This window comes from Thunnus albacares, chromosome 18 (genome assembly GCF_914725855.1).
Source record: "Thunnus albacares chromosome 18, fThuAlb1.1, whole genome shotgun sequence".
Taxonomy (NCBI): Eukaryota; Metazoa; Chordata; class Actinopteri; order Scombriformes; family Scombridae; genus Thunnus; species Thunnus albacares.
The window spans coordinates 23,753,874-23,768,669 of record NC_058123.1 but is presented as its reverse complement, the minus strand read 5'-3'; the positions used below and the strand labels follow the sequence as shown (position 1 = coordinate 23,768,669).

General features: G+C 43.4%; 1 long non-coding RNA gene across 5 annotated transcripts in view; it reads left to right on the top strand.

The window, feature by feature from the left end:
* LOC122967923 overlaps positions 1-14,796 on the top strand; it is a 52,518-nt gene that overhangs the window by 26,758 nt on the left and 10,964 nt on the right. Inside the window, exons 4-5 of one of the 5 annotated variants that reach the window (XR_006398717.1) lie at positions 1,830-2,918; positions 3,619-4,660. The exons of 2 other annotated variants lie outside the window; for them this stretch is intronic. This is a non-coding gene — a long non-coding RNA (uncharacterized LOC122967923). Of the gene's footprint in view, positions 1-1,829; positions 2,919-3,618; positions 4,661-5,495; positions 7,861-14,796 lie in introns of those variants that run through there. 2 more of the 5 variants (XR_006398719.1, XR_006398718.1) reach the window with 2 other exon arrangements.

Here is a 14,796-nt window from a genome sequence, read left to right as displayed (position 1 = left end):
ATGTGTGTGCGGGGATGAGGGAGCCAGAGGAAGATGGCGGGGTGTAGCGGAGGATGTGCAGGTGCACGGCGAACATGACAGAAAGGTACACAGACGGAAAACAGACAGAAAGTGGTATGAAACACAGGAGGAGAAAAGATAAAGAGGAAGAAAGGAAATCAGCGAGACTCGTAATGTGGGAGTCGCGGGGCTCGGCATAAATCGTCGTAGATTACGGAGCCTGTGGAGATCTTTCGACTTGTGTTCCTCCTCTTCCTGCCTTCTGTTTGACATGAGAGTGAATGAGGTAATCCACGGTGCTCAGGGGTACACAGGCGCTGCTCCCATCTGGGCTTTGAACCTTTTGCTCACCTCACACTCGGTCTCTGGTGTGTCGTGGTACAGTGGAGCACGTCAGACAAAGAAATTAAAGATGGCAGTTTACAGGGAAACACTCGGCTCTTTTGGTAACGCGGCTCCAAGAAGAACCTGACAAATTGATTTAAAAGGATGAAATACGTTCCCCAACCCACAAACGTTTTCCCTTCACTTTTTAAAACATATTTACCTCCCTGTCTGTTCCCATTTTGTCACTTTGGGAACGTGTGCGTACTTTGTGCGCGTTTGTGTCTGTTTGCATAGTTACAGTCATGTACTCATTCATTTTTCATGCCGTTATAGCACTTCTTTGCAGCTAGTGCTATCAATGAAGGGTTTTTTTTTTGTTTGTTTGCATGTGAGATTATACGTGAGTGCATACAATATGTGTGTGTTTTGAAAGTGCTCTGCTTGCGAGTGTGTGTTTTTTCAAAAGCAGGACTGCGACTGTTCCTTTGTTGCTCACAGCTGTCCCACATTAGGGATCAGCCGCTATTCCCCAGGCAGTAAAGGGTTTTCAGAGGCCCTGCTAATTGGCTGTAATCTCCTTTTTAAACTTGAAAGCCAGCAAGCCTCCAGCCTCGCAGTTTACAAGCAATTAATGCAAGGAACACCAATATTGCTGGTCACAACTGGTGTATATCTGTTCCCTCTTCCTGCGGTTCCCTCTTATCTGATCTTGTGCCCCTCTCGGAGGCAGATTGTCTCCTCCTGCGTCGTGGGCCCCGGTGTAAACAGCTACTCAGTAGTGGGGCCTTCTGGGGAAGAGGCACAGCGGGGGGATTTGGTCTGAATCTTGAAGTGTCCGTGGGGATGATGGCGGGGTTTGGGGATCGGAGGGGTTTCCTTCTCAGGCGCTGATGAAATAATAATGCACAGAGTTGGCAAGGCTGAAATTTGCACATGAAAATCCTCTCCCTTCGCGCTCCTTGCGTCTAATGTGCCGCCGATGACAATCCCTGCCTCTCACAGTTTATATGCAAATGAGTTCTCTCAGCTTCCTCCTCCTCAGAGAGTCGCCCAGCCGAGCTAGAGAGAGGGAGATAGACAGAGAGATATAAAGTGAAAGAGACAGAGTGGGGCTTTTTTGTTGTGTTTTGTTTGTGTTTGTCTTGTTTATTTTTAAAAGGATTTTTAAAAGATGATAATATATTTTAATTTTTCCCTTTGTTTCTTTTTTTTTTTCCTGAAAGGCAATATGCAGATTTCTCTGAAGAGTTTGAAATGCCAGACTTTTCTTTTGTGTTTAATTGGAACATAATGCCGGTAGTCTAAATAAAGTGTTTGTGTGAAGTGAGAAATGGTTGTATAATGACTAAATTTTTTCTGTTTTTTTTCTCAAACAAACAAGACTCATCTTCCCCTCTGGAGTCTTCTCCACCCCTGCCTGTCTGATTATTCTCTTTCGATATAAATACCGTCTCCTCTCCATGACCTCTGCCCTGTCTGCTTCCCTCCTTTCTTGTCCGCAGGCCTCAACCTCCTGCTCAGTTGTCCTGGTGGGTTTTCAGGTTACAAGCTGCAAGCTAAAAATTAGGGTTAACAGAAACAGTAGAACAACAGACATAAATCAGAAATCACCGGTAAGCAAGGACTTCCAGTCCACGCTGAATAACAATTCTGTTCAGAGCGTGAAACCATGTGGATCTAAAACAGAAAGTTGAAAATATGATCAGTAGCCTCGTTGAGCCAGCTTAAATCTCATGAGCTCAGCTTTTGTTTTTAGTCTGAAAAACATCCACCAAAGAAGCCAGACCAATCAACAAACAACAGGGAGTGGTTTAGATGATTACATTTGCCGCCTCCTCAAAGTCCAAAACATACTGAGTAACTATTTAAACTGGGGTTTGCGGATTTAAAACAAAGCATGATTCAGCAACAGAATGACCCATTTTTCATCACTAATGTATTCAGAAACTGATTACAGCAGACCGTTTAGGACAGATATGTTGTAGGCTACTACCTGCTTCATATGATCTTTGTCCACGGCCCACTGAGCTGAAATTTCACGTTGGTTAATTGATACTTTATAACTAAATTGATACTAAATTGATTAGCTTAACAGTTCCTTGTTGTCAAAACAAGAAACGACTGGAGGTTTCACTGTCTATTTTCACTGATTGCCCCCCCCCCCCCCGATTCAAAGCAAACCGGGCCTAGTCAGACAGAGGAGTGGTGAGATGGATGGGAGGAGAAGGAGGGGGGAGGGGGGAGTACAGAGACAGAGAGGGGCTTCATGTCAGCCTGCTCTCCTCAGTCACGGCCAGTTAGTTAAAGCAAACGCAGGCGGACCCTAGAGAGAACGCAGGGCGGCGGAGAGTGCCAATCACGGCCGAGCCCTGGGCATTCCCCGGTACAGCTCGCCTTGAGCAACTTTTTATTAATTTAATAAACATCCCACAGAGACGGAGCAGTATGGACTTTCGTACCCTCTCAGACAACAGCACCGCTCAGGCCTAATGAGATGTGCTACTCACGCACACACAAGATGTGCACACACCACCCTCTCTGAAAACACACAAGCATGCAGCCCACAGGCTGGGGTTGCTCAGTAAACATGGGTGAGTGTGAAGTGTTAGAGCCAGTTCACCCAAATGACTAGAAAACATATTTTCACACTTACCTACCTGTGGTTTCTAGCCATGAGGATAGTTTTTGTTTATTTGCCCAGGTTTTGAGATATCCGTCTCTTGAGATATCTGCCTCCACACCAGTACAATGGAGGTGATTGGAATTTCATTTGTGGTGCTCACAGAATTGAAAATTGGCATTTAAAAAATTCAGTAACGTCTCTCTCAAGAAACAGTAGCACACTGTAAAATTCATAGAACACACTGTCAACAGTTTTTTCACAAGGACTATTTCTTTGGTAGAGTAGTTTCAAAGAAAAGTGAAAGTGTTGTGAGGACAGCAAATTATATTCCATTTACCTCCAGTGTATTTGGGTGCAGGCAGATTTGTCAAAACTTGGGCAAATAAAACAAAAATTCTCTTAATAATTAGACATGACTACAGGTAAATGGGGAAAATACACATTTTTTTGTAATTTGTGTGAACTGACCCTTTAAACTGGCACGCTGACTTTGAAATAAACTACTTCTCTTCGGCCCCCAAAACACTCCTCAAACTTCATTATGATTCTGCGGGCAGCGCTGCGATGCGCCAGGGGTCCGACTGAGAGCACAAAACATTATGAAAATAATAATGATCTCACTTTCACGCTTGTTTCTTCCTGCCCCGGCTGCTTATGGTGGGCGTCAGTGTCGATGGGAGTCATTAGAAGGGTCGGGCTCTCCTCTCGACTGATGAGTAGCGGCTGCAACGGGAGGGACCAGGGGAGCAGGAGGAGGACAGACTGCGGCACACTAACAACCACAACCATCATCATCATCATCACCACCACCACCATCGCCATGTGTATCTGCTGCTCTGGGGAGATGTTGCCTCCTGTCAAACAGTGGAAGGACCCCGGTTTGCCTGCAATGTGAAGTTGTGTGTGTGTGTAAATGTATGTGACTGCTTCTGCTCGTGTATGTGTGAGCATCTTGCTGTCTACATAATTCCCTCCCAGTCTCAGCTCACTCTTCTTGGCTTCGACTGTTCACTCTTCTTTCTCTTCCTTCACCTCACCCTCTGTCTCCCCCCCTCCTCCATTTCTCACTGTATCACTCCATATATTCATGAATTTCCTGTTTATCATGAAAACTTATGCATGAAAATAGAGGGTGGGATGGGGGAGAAAGGAAAAAAAACAAAAACAACAACAACAAAAAAAACCAAACAGGGTGAATGTTGATGGGGGTTTTGTCTTGTCTAGGTGCAGCGCTGCACCGGCAGCCCAGTCCTTAGGGGACATACGCAAGAAGACCCCGATTCCATCTCCCTTTTCTTTTCTTTTAATTTCCTTTCTATTCTCTCCTTCCTTCCACCCACCCACCTACTGACTTCCTCCTTTCCTTTGTCCCCCCTCGCTTTAGCTTCCACCCCCCCCCCCCCCCCCCCCCCCCCCCCTCTTCCAACCCGCTGCCTTTCTCTTCTCTTCTCCATCTCTCCTTCAGTGTCAAAGCCAGTTACAGGCAGAGGAGCTCTCCTTCTTAAATAATTCACAAGTTGATTAATAGACTCACAAGGGTATAATTAGGCAGGGGAGAGACAGTGGCTAGTGTAACCAGTACAGTGCTTAGGGGAATTAGAGAGCGGGGTTATTGAGGAAATGGAGAGTACCAGAAAAAAAAAAAGAAAGAAAGAAAAAGCACAAAAAAAAACGTGGCGGTTGCAGTAGTGGACTTGTAGAGGGGATGAAGAGGCGGGGGGGGAGGATGAGGAGGGAAGGAGGTGGTCGTTAAGGGAAGGGGGTGGGTGGGGGGGCACCTCTTTCTAAAGCTATGTGTTGGTTATGAGGCAGCCTCTCCAGGAGCATGGAGCCCAGGGTTTGTTTGAAGTGGAAATTGGACAGTTTGAATCCGTCTCCTTTAATTTTTCACAATTTACAGGGCCCCCCTGGGTGCCTCACACTCCTCTTATAGGATATAAATTAGTTTTTTTTTGTCCTCTCACTCCCTCAGTTTTCAAGCACCTGTTTTTTCTCTATTTCTTTTACACATTATCCAGGTACCCCTGTTATTTTTTTTTTTTTCCATTGCCTTCTTCCTCTTCCTCGCTGAACGGAGTTGCAGTTTCGCCTCCGATGTTTGTCAAACAGTCAGTCATCAGCATAAAACTTCACTTATGTTGCCTCTAAGGCATCTTTTGTATTCTGAAAGGGATGTGCTTTCCGCTGCCAGACCGGTCTTCAAAACAAACAAACAGAACAATGGAACAACAGATCTCTCTTCTCAGTTCAGACATCATATTTCGGTTGTGGTGATCTCTGTCTGCCTTGCTTTTGCTGTTAAAATAAAATGAAAAGAACCAACGGAAATACACCCAGACAGGTACAACACTCTGCCTTTCCAGCTTGTGCTTTTTTTTTTTTTTTTTTTTTTCTCCTTGCTTCCCGGGAAGTTCTCTACGAGTTAAAGCAGTCATATTGGGTACACACTGCTGCTTCTTTGGTTTGTTCCTCTGTATTTATTTCATTGTCGATATCTCAGATTGCTTCCCGCCGTACCCGCTCAGCTGTGTTTTTTCGCACTCAGGATTCGCCGATATCCAAACAGACTGATGTGTCCATCCCAGCGCTCAGGGCTGGCTCTGATGTGCGCCGTGTCTGCCTGCATGTCGACGTGTCAACTCTAATTCAAACTCCTCTGTTCTCCTCTCATCTGTCTGCTCCAGATGTTGCACTGGTTGTCAAAATGGATCTCTGCTCCTGCAAAAAAAAAAAAAAAAAAGGTGGAAAGCAACACATTTCTCTGTTTGTAGAAACTGATAGAGACACTTTGAAATTCAATTCAGGCATGCAGGAGATGAGCCCAATTCAGCGAGTGTAAGCCTTGATGCCACTGCTGATTTAATTTTTTCGCTTGTTATCTGCACTGAATCATCTGACGTGACTGCCAAGAGAAAAAACGCAGTGCTTATTGGTTAATTCACTTCTTAGCTTGTCTGTATTTGACAATTGTGCATTAATTATCCTTTCTGTACTGTGAAATTGGCCTTTCTTTGTTGTCCCCAGCGGAAGACTAATGACTTCTTGATATTTTTCCCCGTTTCTTGGCTGTACAGATACCCTGCCACCAGGAGGTGCTGCAAAGAACGGGACCCCTGTGTGTTGATTTATTTATCTGTGTCTGGATTAAAGCCTGTATACCTGATAAAGGGGATGTCAGAGGAGCTTTGACAGCCACAGAGGCGGCAGAGTGTGTGCGATTTGGTCGCTGCGCCGGCAGAAACAAGGAGTGTCGATGGCATCTTTGAAGTCTTGACAGACGAGAGCCTCTGAACATCCCCTTAATCTTGCCTTCCCCTCAGAAAGGCGTGCGAGCAGGCAGGTTCTGAGCGCGCTCGGCTCCCTGTTTGCCTTATTCTCTTAATGACACAAACCATTCAGCGACCACGCATGATAGCATTTCATCTGGCATAATGTGTGGTGGCTGCTTACTTCAAACGCCTCAGCGCCTCTCCGCGTTAAGTTGGCTGGAGACGGCAAGAGCCGGGACATGAACACACAAGGCTTTTCCTATTGGCTTGATGGGATGCCTGTGTGTAGTGTATGCTGTTTGATTGTGCTGATTGTTTTCGTGAGGCCACCAAAAGCAAATACAAAGAATCTGCCGTGTATGATTGTCTGGAAATCAGATCAGTGGAGAGAGATATGTTTCGTACCTGAATACTCTGCCTGTTGAGTGATTCACAGCACTTATAATGACCCTTGAACCTTGAACTGTTCCCATTACTGTTTCCTCACATAGCATACATGATAATGCTTCCTCACATAAAGACCAGTCACTACAAAGACAATGTCAGGGAGGTGCAGCATTAGGCTGTGAAGGGTTGCATTGCATTAGTCTGCACTCTATCTCAAACTTATTTCCCATCAGTGTTTTTCCATAAATTCCCATCTTCCTTCCCATCACATCCAGAACAATGACAAAGCAGCAATGTAGGCTGAGTGGAATATGGGGGGCGTTCATTGTGGAGGACCAGAACTGCCGGGCAGAAGAGGGCGCTGGGGTTAATTACTCCATTACTGGGTGGCTCAGCCAGGAGCTGTTTAAACAGGCCCCAGTCAGCAGGGGATTAGGCCTCATTACTCCAGCTAAAGTTACGCCCACGACCCTTCCCCACCGCCTCTTACTGCGGGCTTGTCAGGCATTCTGGGGAATATTCATATGGAGGGAGGAGGGGAGGATATAGGAAGGGAAAAGAGATTAAGACCATGCAGAGGGGGAAGGACAGGTGAGGCGAAGAAGAGCAAACTGGCAAGAACGACAGGGCTTAACTCCAGCGGATCGCCTGCATCATCACCTGAGCTCAGCCAGGGCTACAATTATCCCCCAAAATGCCGGAGCGCAGCAAGATTAGCATCTGAGGCTCAGGTTACCCTCCCTCCCCACCGAACCGAACTCCCGGCCATCCTCGGCCACCACCTCTTCACCGTCCTCCTCCCTCCAGGTGTCTGATGGCACTCGGTGATAATGACAGTGCTCTCGTTTACTGGAAGGACTGGCCGCTTGAAATTAGGTCGATATTTGTGCTCCATGAGCAGAGCACGATGGGTCAGTTTACCAGGTCTATAGGGCATGAAATACTTCAGTTACAGTGACAGTCATATAACGTAGTGATGAAAGATGTCTGTGAAATAGATGAGGTGATGTTACAGTGTGTCAAATGTGTGAATAATGACTGCAAATATAGTGTAACACTGTATTTGTATGGGGTCGCTGTTTCTTCCTCATTTTAAATACTAAAACAAGGCTAAAAATCTGATTGAAAAAAAATCAAATAGTTGAGCTTAGTCCATCATAAGAGGACATTTACTGTAAACTGCCGGCTTTGTGTTTTTTCAGCTCTGCTAAACATAAAAGTTAATACATGAAATAAAACATTAACTTGCATGGAAAAAAGAGGGAGATGATATTTCACAAAACAAATGCAATACATTTAAAAGAATTTTCAAACATTTTGGGAAATATGCTTACTTGCCGAGAGTTAGATGAGAAGATTGATACTGCACATAACTTTCTGTAAAACCGTAACTTTCATTTGTACAGATTAAGCAAATGCAATATAATGCGTTAATTAATGAGTGTTAGAGGTGCTAGTAGGAGGATTTTGTTATCTTTAGAAAGAGCCAGGATAGTTATTCCCCCCTGTGTCCAGTCTTTATGCTAAGCTAAGCTAACCATCTCCTGCTTCATAGCCTACCAACATTAGAGTGTCTGTTTTCTCATCTAAGCAAATTTCCCAAATTATCAAGCTGTTTCCTTCAAAAAGTCTGGTTATTTAAAGATGAAAATTATTTTTATTATTAGTATCTAAACAAGAGTCAGAAGGAAAGAAGATGAAGATTTTGCCCATTTCAACATTTTGTCACCAGAATTTCTTTAATCAAGTTGAGATGAACTAGAAGATAAATTGTGTTTTCACATTGGTAGATCATTTCATGGACTGGACTGAAGTTTAAATGGCTGGGCTTGAGTTGAATATTATTTTTTCCATGAAACCGGGTAAGTGTCCCGTTGTGTTTTCACTCACAATGATTCTCCTAACCTGCAGAGAAAAAAAATGTATCGAGATGCCTGCGAGGATAAAGAATTTAGGGCTGTATTTCAACAAAGTTGCCAATGGATCAAATGGCTATAAAAGTGGATGTCTTCCAATTAGAAGAGTCAACTGTGTACAGGGAGAACTAATCCAAAGGCTTTTGAAAACAGATTTGTGAGAGCTTGAGTTGTGGCTTGCTGAACTGCACACTCAAAGTTTTGTGTCAGTGCCTCTTTGTCTTTAGTCCAATCACCTGGAACAAAAGAAGAAGGGGGAAAAAAAAAACTACAGACATACACTTTTGTATCACGCGCAGAACACGAACACGCTGGCGCACAGTGGTCATGCAAATCTCTCCAGAGGGGCTGCCAAACGCAGTCGATAAAAATCCTATTTCATATGAGTCAAAATGCTTTCTTGATTTATAGGACATGCTCGCTCACCAAACTATGTGATTTAAGTTCAAATCCAGAACAGAGCTTCTATTATATAATTGAGGACAAAAAAATCAATAGAAGCAGCTGGATGTGGCCGCGGCAGGCACGGCTCGCATCCATATTGAGAGTGTACCCTCTTCGATCTGTGTTCAGGGCTCAGCTTCACTAGCCTAATCACACACGGAGCAGGTCGATTGGAGGACTTAGCCAGTGGCGTTCTCCAATGGCATATGTTAACATGATTCTCCCTCTTGCTCACTGTTAAAGAAAAAAAAAAAGAAGCTGCACCTGAGATCCTTGGCCATTCAGAGCTAAAAAAAAAAAAAAAAACAGGGATTATTTTAAACATAGCCTGAGGTGAGAGCGAGATTCTCCGCTCCGGTAACCTGAGCAAGCTGGAGGTGGGCGGCTGAGGACAAGAGGGGCAAACAGGATATTTATCCTATTGATTTTCTAAAGTTGAAACAAGAAGATTTAGGGGGGCTTGACTCTTAAAATTCCCAAGGAGACGCTCACTGCTCAGCCACATGGCCATGAACACACACACACACACACACACATACACAGAAAGCATCTTGCTAGTGAGAAGTGTGAGTGAGGTTTAGAGGCCTTGAGCTGCAAAGCTGTGCTGTGCTGTGGAATGATGTGCCCCAATGTGTGTCAGAGGAATCATTATAGCTAGTGCTAGTGCTGAAGCCCGCCTATGGTGTGTTTGTGTGTGTGTGTGTGTGTGTGTGTGTGTAAGAATGTGTGAGTCATGTAGCAAAGTGGAGGTGTGAGCAGACAACAGATGGGAAGAGCCTCTGTATTGCAGAGATGTGGCTTTTGTCTGTCCTGCTGAAGGGAGAAAACCTGCAAACCAACAACAAATGCACTGTGAAGGAAAATGTGTGGGAGTGTGACTCAGCACACAGAAAGTCTCCTGGAAATTTATAGATTTGGATGGCAGCTTCACAGTGGTATATTTGCTATATATCTTTAGAGCAATGATCCAACTAAAAATTCACAATTTTGCTCATTTTCAGGGTAACTTGGTCTGTTATAAGTTGCAGATGTTCCTATTTTTGTGCGTAATAAAGTTGTAGAAAGTGGAAGGAGTAATTCTGGGCGTGGGAGAAAAAGTTTGATTTTCTGCATACAGAATGTTAGGTGACTGACAGTTGGAGCACTTCAAGCCTTGGATGGAAACTCTCCTGGTTAAATCATTAGTATAATAGATTAACAAGGTCAAAGGTGTCAAAGATATAAGCCTGTGGACATGGAAAAAAACAGTAAGCAGAAAAGTCAGCTATGACTCCAAGGGGCGTTGTGTCAACAATGACTGATGGAAGCTAAAGATTACACAGTTTAAGGTGCCAGTATACTCTGTCAGAGCTGCTTGTCAGACAGTCCAATAGTTTCAGAAACCACTTCCCCCCAAACCTTTCTAACGTCAGATTTTAGGCAGCTGTGCAGGTCCAATTCTGTAACTTTCCAAAAGTGATGAACTGACATTCACACCCACTGCATGCAGTGACTGGCAAGCTGTACAGAGATGAGATAGGAGCCAGGGTTTTAACTTCTCTCTCTCTAGCTCTCTCTTTTCATATTTGACACAACTGTTTGTGTCACTTTTACATTTGTCAATACCTCTGGAACCAGTGGCTCCTCCAACTTTGCAACTCAACATTGCTCGATCCATTGCTACAAACATTTCCCCCCCCTACCTCGCTGACCTTCACCATGACCACACTCTTCTGCCAACACCAACCTCCTGTCTCCCCCCTCAAGGACCAACATCATCTGCCACCCCCTCCTCACCTTTTTAAACTGCTTTCACTGTCACTTTCACTTTTATATCCACCTCCCGGTACCCTGCCTCTCCCAGTAAGAATTTGATTTGGTGATTTTCAGGTTTCGAAAGACAGCAAAATATCTAGGTTAAAACTGGGCTAAATTTTGTTGAGAAGCAAACAGCAATTAGATTATTTATATAAATTCTGTTGAGACAAATATGTTATCTGAAATCTATAGGAGACACAACCAAATTCAGCCCACTGTTTCCTAGACATCTACATACAGAGCTGTATAGTTGAACTCCGGTCAGACTAAATGAGCACTTGAGACTTGACCTGGACATGACTGAGACTTGACGAGATTTGACTCCCTAAAGACTTGAAAGCAAAAACATTAAAGTTCTAAGTTTTGACCCAGTAAAATTCCGGAATAATAAAATATAACTAAAGACAACAACAGGCAGCTCTGGCATGGCCACACACCTTGAATGTTTCATTTTTAGCCCCCTTGCATTGAAATGCAAATGATCAAATTTGTACGTTAGCATTTTCTTTTATGGATTTTCTGAAATATCGGTTAAAATTTGTGCTACATTTGTTACTTATAAGTACCCACAGACATAGAAAGCCCATCAGGGATAGCCTCTGTTTTACTAGTTAGCATTTCTTTCATCTGCCTTTCTGGGGGAAAAAATGAAGCGTGCTTCTATTGTACTTGCTATTACAAGTTGAAACCTTCAAGATTTCAAGTTCATTTACTTTACTTTGGATTTTTAGTTATTTACGTAATTTCAAATGCGATTTTGAATTAGATTCTTCTGGAACAAAGAAGTTTCAGAAGTTCTCTTTTTATTTTGTCTTTCTACAATATCGGCATGTATCTTTCTATCGTAAGTGCTATTTTGGAATTAAGTTAGAACGAGCTTTACCAGTGCTGTGGCAAAAGCTTGCTTTTTGCTGCATTTTATGAACATGAGTTGCACCGACAGATGACAAAAGATCCTGACATGTCTCTGCTCGCATTCTTTTTTCTGTTTGCATTGAAGCGCTATGATTCACCAGAAACCTGACAACCTGAAATGCCTCAAATTGATAACACAGATTGATAACAAGATTTCATTAGACCATGTTACACAGTGTGACAGCTAACAAACATGTAGAATTGCTGTTATTGCAGAGTGTATAGGGGCCTTTATACTTGCCCTCATGCTTACTGCTCTGTAATAGGAGGTCATTTCCTGCTAAGTTAATAATATAAACACTATCATCAATTTCAATACAAATGCATCACTTGATAATTACAGGTCGGCAGTCTTGGCTGCAGTCGTCTGTCTGCGCTCTCCAGCTGCTCCTGTTGGACCTCCCGGGTCAATCTGCAGCCATGACTCGTCGCCCGGTGGTCACGACTTGTGACTCCTCAGTCATGCTCGCAGATGATTGCTGATCTCATAGGTGGGGAGGAGGTGCCACAGTAATTGTTCTTTGGAGTGTCCCAATTATGCCATTAACGGCCCCTCAGTGATGAGGCTAATGGCGAGAGACCTCGTTTGCATAGCATTATCTTAATTGAGCCCGAGGCCTGGCATGAAAACAAGCCCGAGATTATGTTACTGATGGATGGTGGCGATGGTCCGGCAGCAACCATTTACCCGACAGCTATATTAATTAACAGCTATCCAGTTACATGGGCTTTAACAGGGATGAATAAGTTAACATGGTGGCTGTGACGGCGGTGGTGACCGTGCTCCTGTGCTTATGTGTGGGCTTCTAATGGAGGATGTGTGCGTGTGTGTGTGTGTGTAGAGGAATGCTCAAGAAGCCTGGCATCAGATCTTATTACCCATTTCCTAAAGGAGGAAACCGAGCCAGCATTAGTACCAGCCTTTAAATAAATCACCACACAAAGCCTGTGCTAATACTTTTAATCGTGAATTAATTACACACTCGTTGCGGGGAGAAGACCCATAAATGTTCCAATATGCTCAGGCCTGAATCTTTATCACACAGTATTTCAGGAAAATTACACCTCCAGAATGTGTTGCCGTACATAAAGTGATACAAAGACTTATTGTGGATCCTCAGACCAGAACCTGGACTCACACACGCAGTGTCTGTGGATCAAGATGGAGTTTTAAATGAAGCGGGCCAGCCAGGTAGCTCTTTTGTTATGTAAAGATCTGCCATGTGATCCGGCAGGATAAAAGAGGAGAGAAAAAGAAACCGTTCAGATAAGCTTCCCCTCATCAGATAATTAAGGATGCCTTTGCTCTAGTTTCCCCTTCTTAGCATAAGTGTCTGATCAACTTTCAAAAAGCTCATCAGTCAGAGTTGCTCCTCGGAGCTCTGCTCCAGGTTTCCTCCAGAACCTGTCTGCCTGTGAGTCTAGCTCTGCATCAGGGGGTCTCACCCTGAAGGACCCAAATAAATTAGCAGAAAATCAATTATTCCACTAGAAACAGCCAACAGCGAATGGCCAGTTCCAGGATCAATACTAGGTATTGTTTTGTAATATATGTGAATAACTTTTGTAGGGCTGCAACTATACAATTATACAAACATATATTTCCATCATCAATTTACAATATGTATTGACTATTTTTCTATAAAAAGTCAATGAGTGACACCTTTTAATCTATAAAATAATAGCAAATGCCCATCACAAGTTCTGAGAGCATAAGATAATGTCTTCAGGTTCCTTGTTTTTTCTGAAAACCAAAGATATTTAATTTAAAATGATATAAACCAGAGAAAAACAGCAAATCCTCACATTGAAGGAACTGCAACCAGCAAATGTTTGGCATTTCATGTGCTGATCGACTAATGGATTAATTGTTTCAGCAATAATTTCCACACTGAGAAACAGAAAAGTTGTAAATCTTCAAATTTTGAGAAGCAGGAGCTGGCTAATGTTCAGCATTTTAAAATTTTAAAATGAATTATTTTAAACATAAATCTGTGTTATCATATCAGATAAGTGATTAATCGACCAGTTGCTCTGTTGTTAATCAGTTTTTTTTTAAGTCACACTAGACATTTTTTTCGCCACATTTCACCATTTTGTTCTCCAGCTCCTGGTCAGTGCCGGCATTTCACGGCAAGGGTTTTCATCCCACCCTTGGATGCCAACCCAGTCTCACAACTTTACACTTTCAAATTGCATGCAGTGCATATGCCAAAGTCCAATTTTGCAGATCATACACCAATTTTACACTGCATTTTTAACCTTTACCCATGCCATTAAATGCCGTTTGTTAGGGTCAGAGAAAGATCATGGTTTGGGTTAAAATAGTAAAATGAATTAAATCCCTGGTTAAATACCTGTTGTGAGATTAAAAATCTCCAGTTAAAACACCCCACGTGATGTTAAAAATCTGGGTTAAAATGCCTGACATGACGTTAAAGATGTCTGGTTGGTGGTCTGGAACAGTGCTCTCCTGCTGCTTTTGCAACTTTTTTGCCAAACTAATTTTCTAGCCATCCAACCAACCCACCTCTTCCTAATAAGCCAAAAAAAATCACCTCATAAAATAAAAGAAAGACGCATTATATTGACGTCACTTCCCTGGGAAGGATCGATGTATCACCTGCACGCAAAATTGGGACTTTGGCGTATGCACTGCATGCAATTTGAAAGTGTAAAGTCGTGTTATTTATACGCAGATTGAAGAGACTGGGCTGCTGTTGCAAATAAGCCATGCAAATGAGAAAACAGAATTATGAAATCGTCTCTTAACGATATGCAGAGGAGGTCAGCGTGCCGCGCTTGGCTACAGGCTACAATAAGTGAAATTAATTATTGTTTGGGCTGCCATCTAATTCCAGCCTCTCAATGAACAGCTTAGACGTTTTTTTTTTTTTTTTCCCCCCCTGTTACATTTTCCCACCTCGACACCCCTTTGCTCCTTGTCAAAACTTCTCCTCCACCTGTCACAGTGTCTGAGTTTTGTGCACGGCCGCCCCCCACTCTTCCTCCCACCACCTCCTCCTCTTTCTCCTCTCCATCGCCCCCACCCCCCCCCCTGCCTCCCCTGCTGCCAGTTTTTAACTACACTCCACTCTGGCCTCTGCTCTACTTGTTA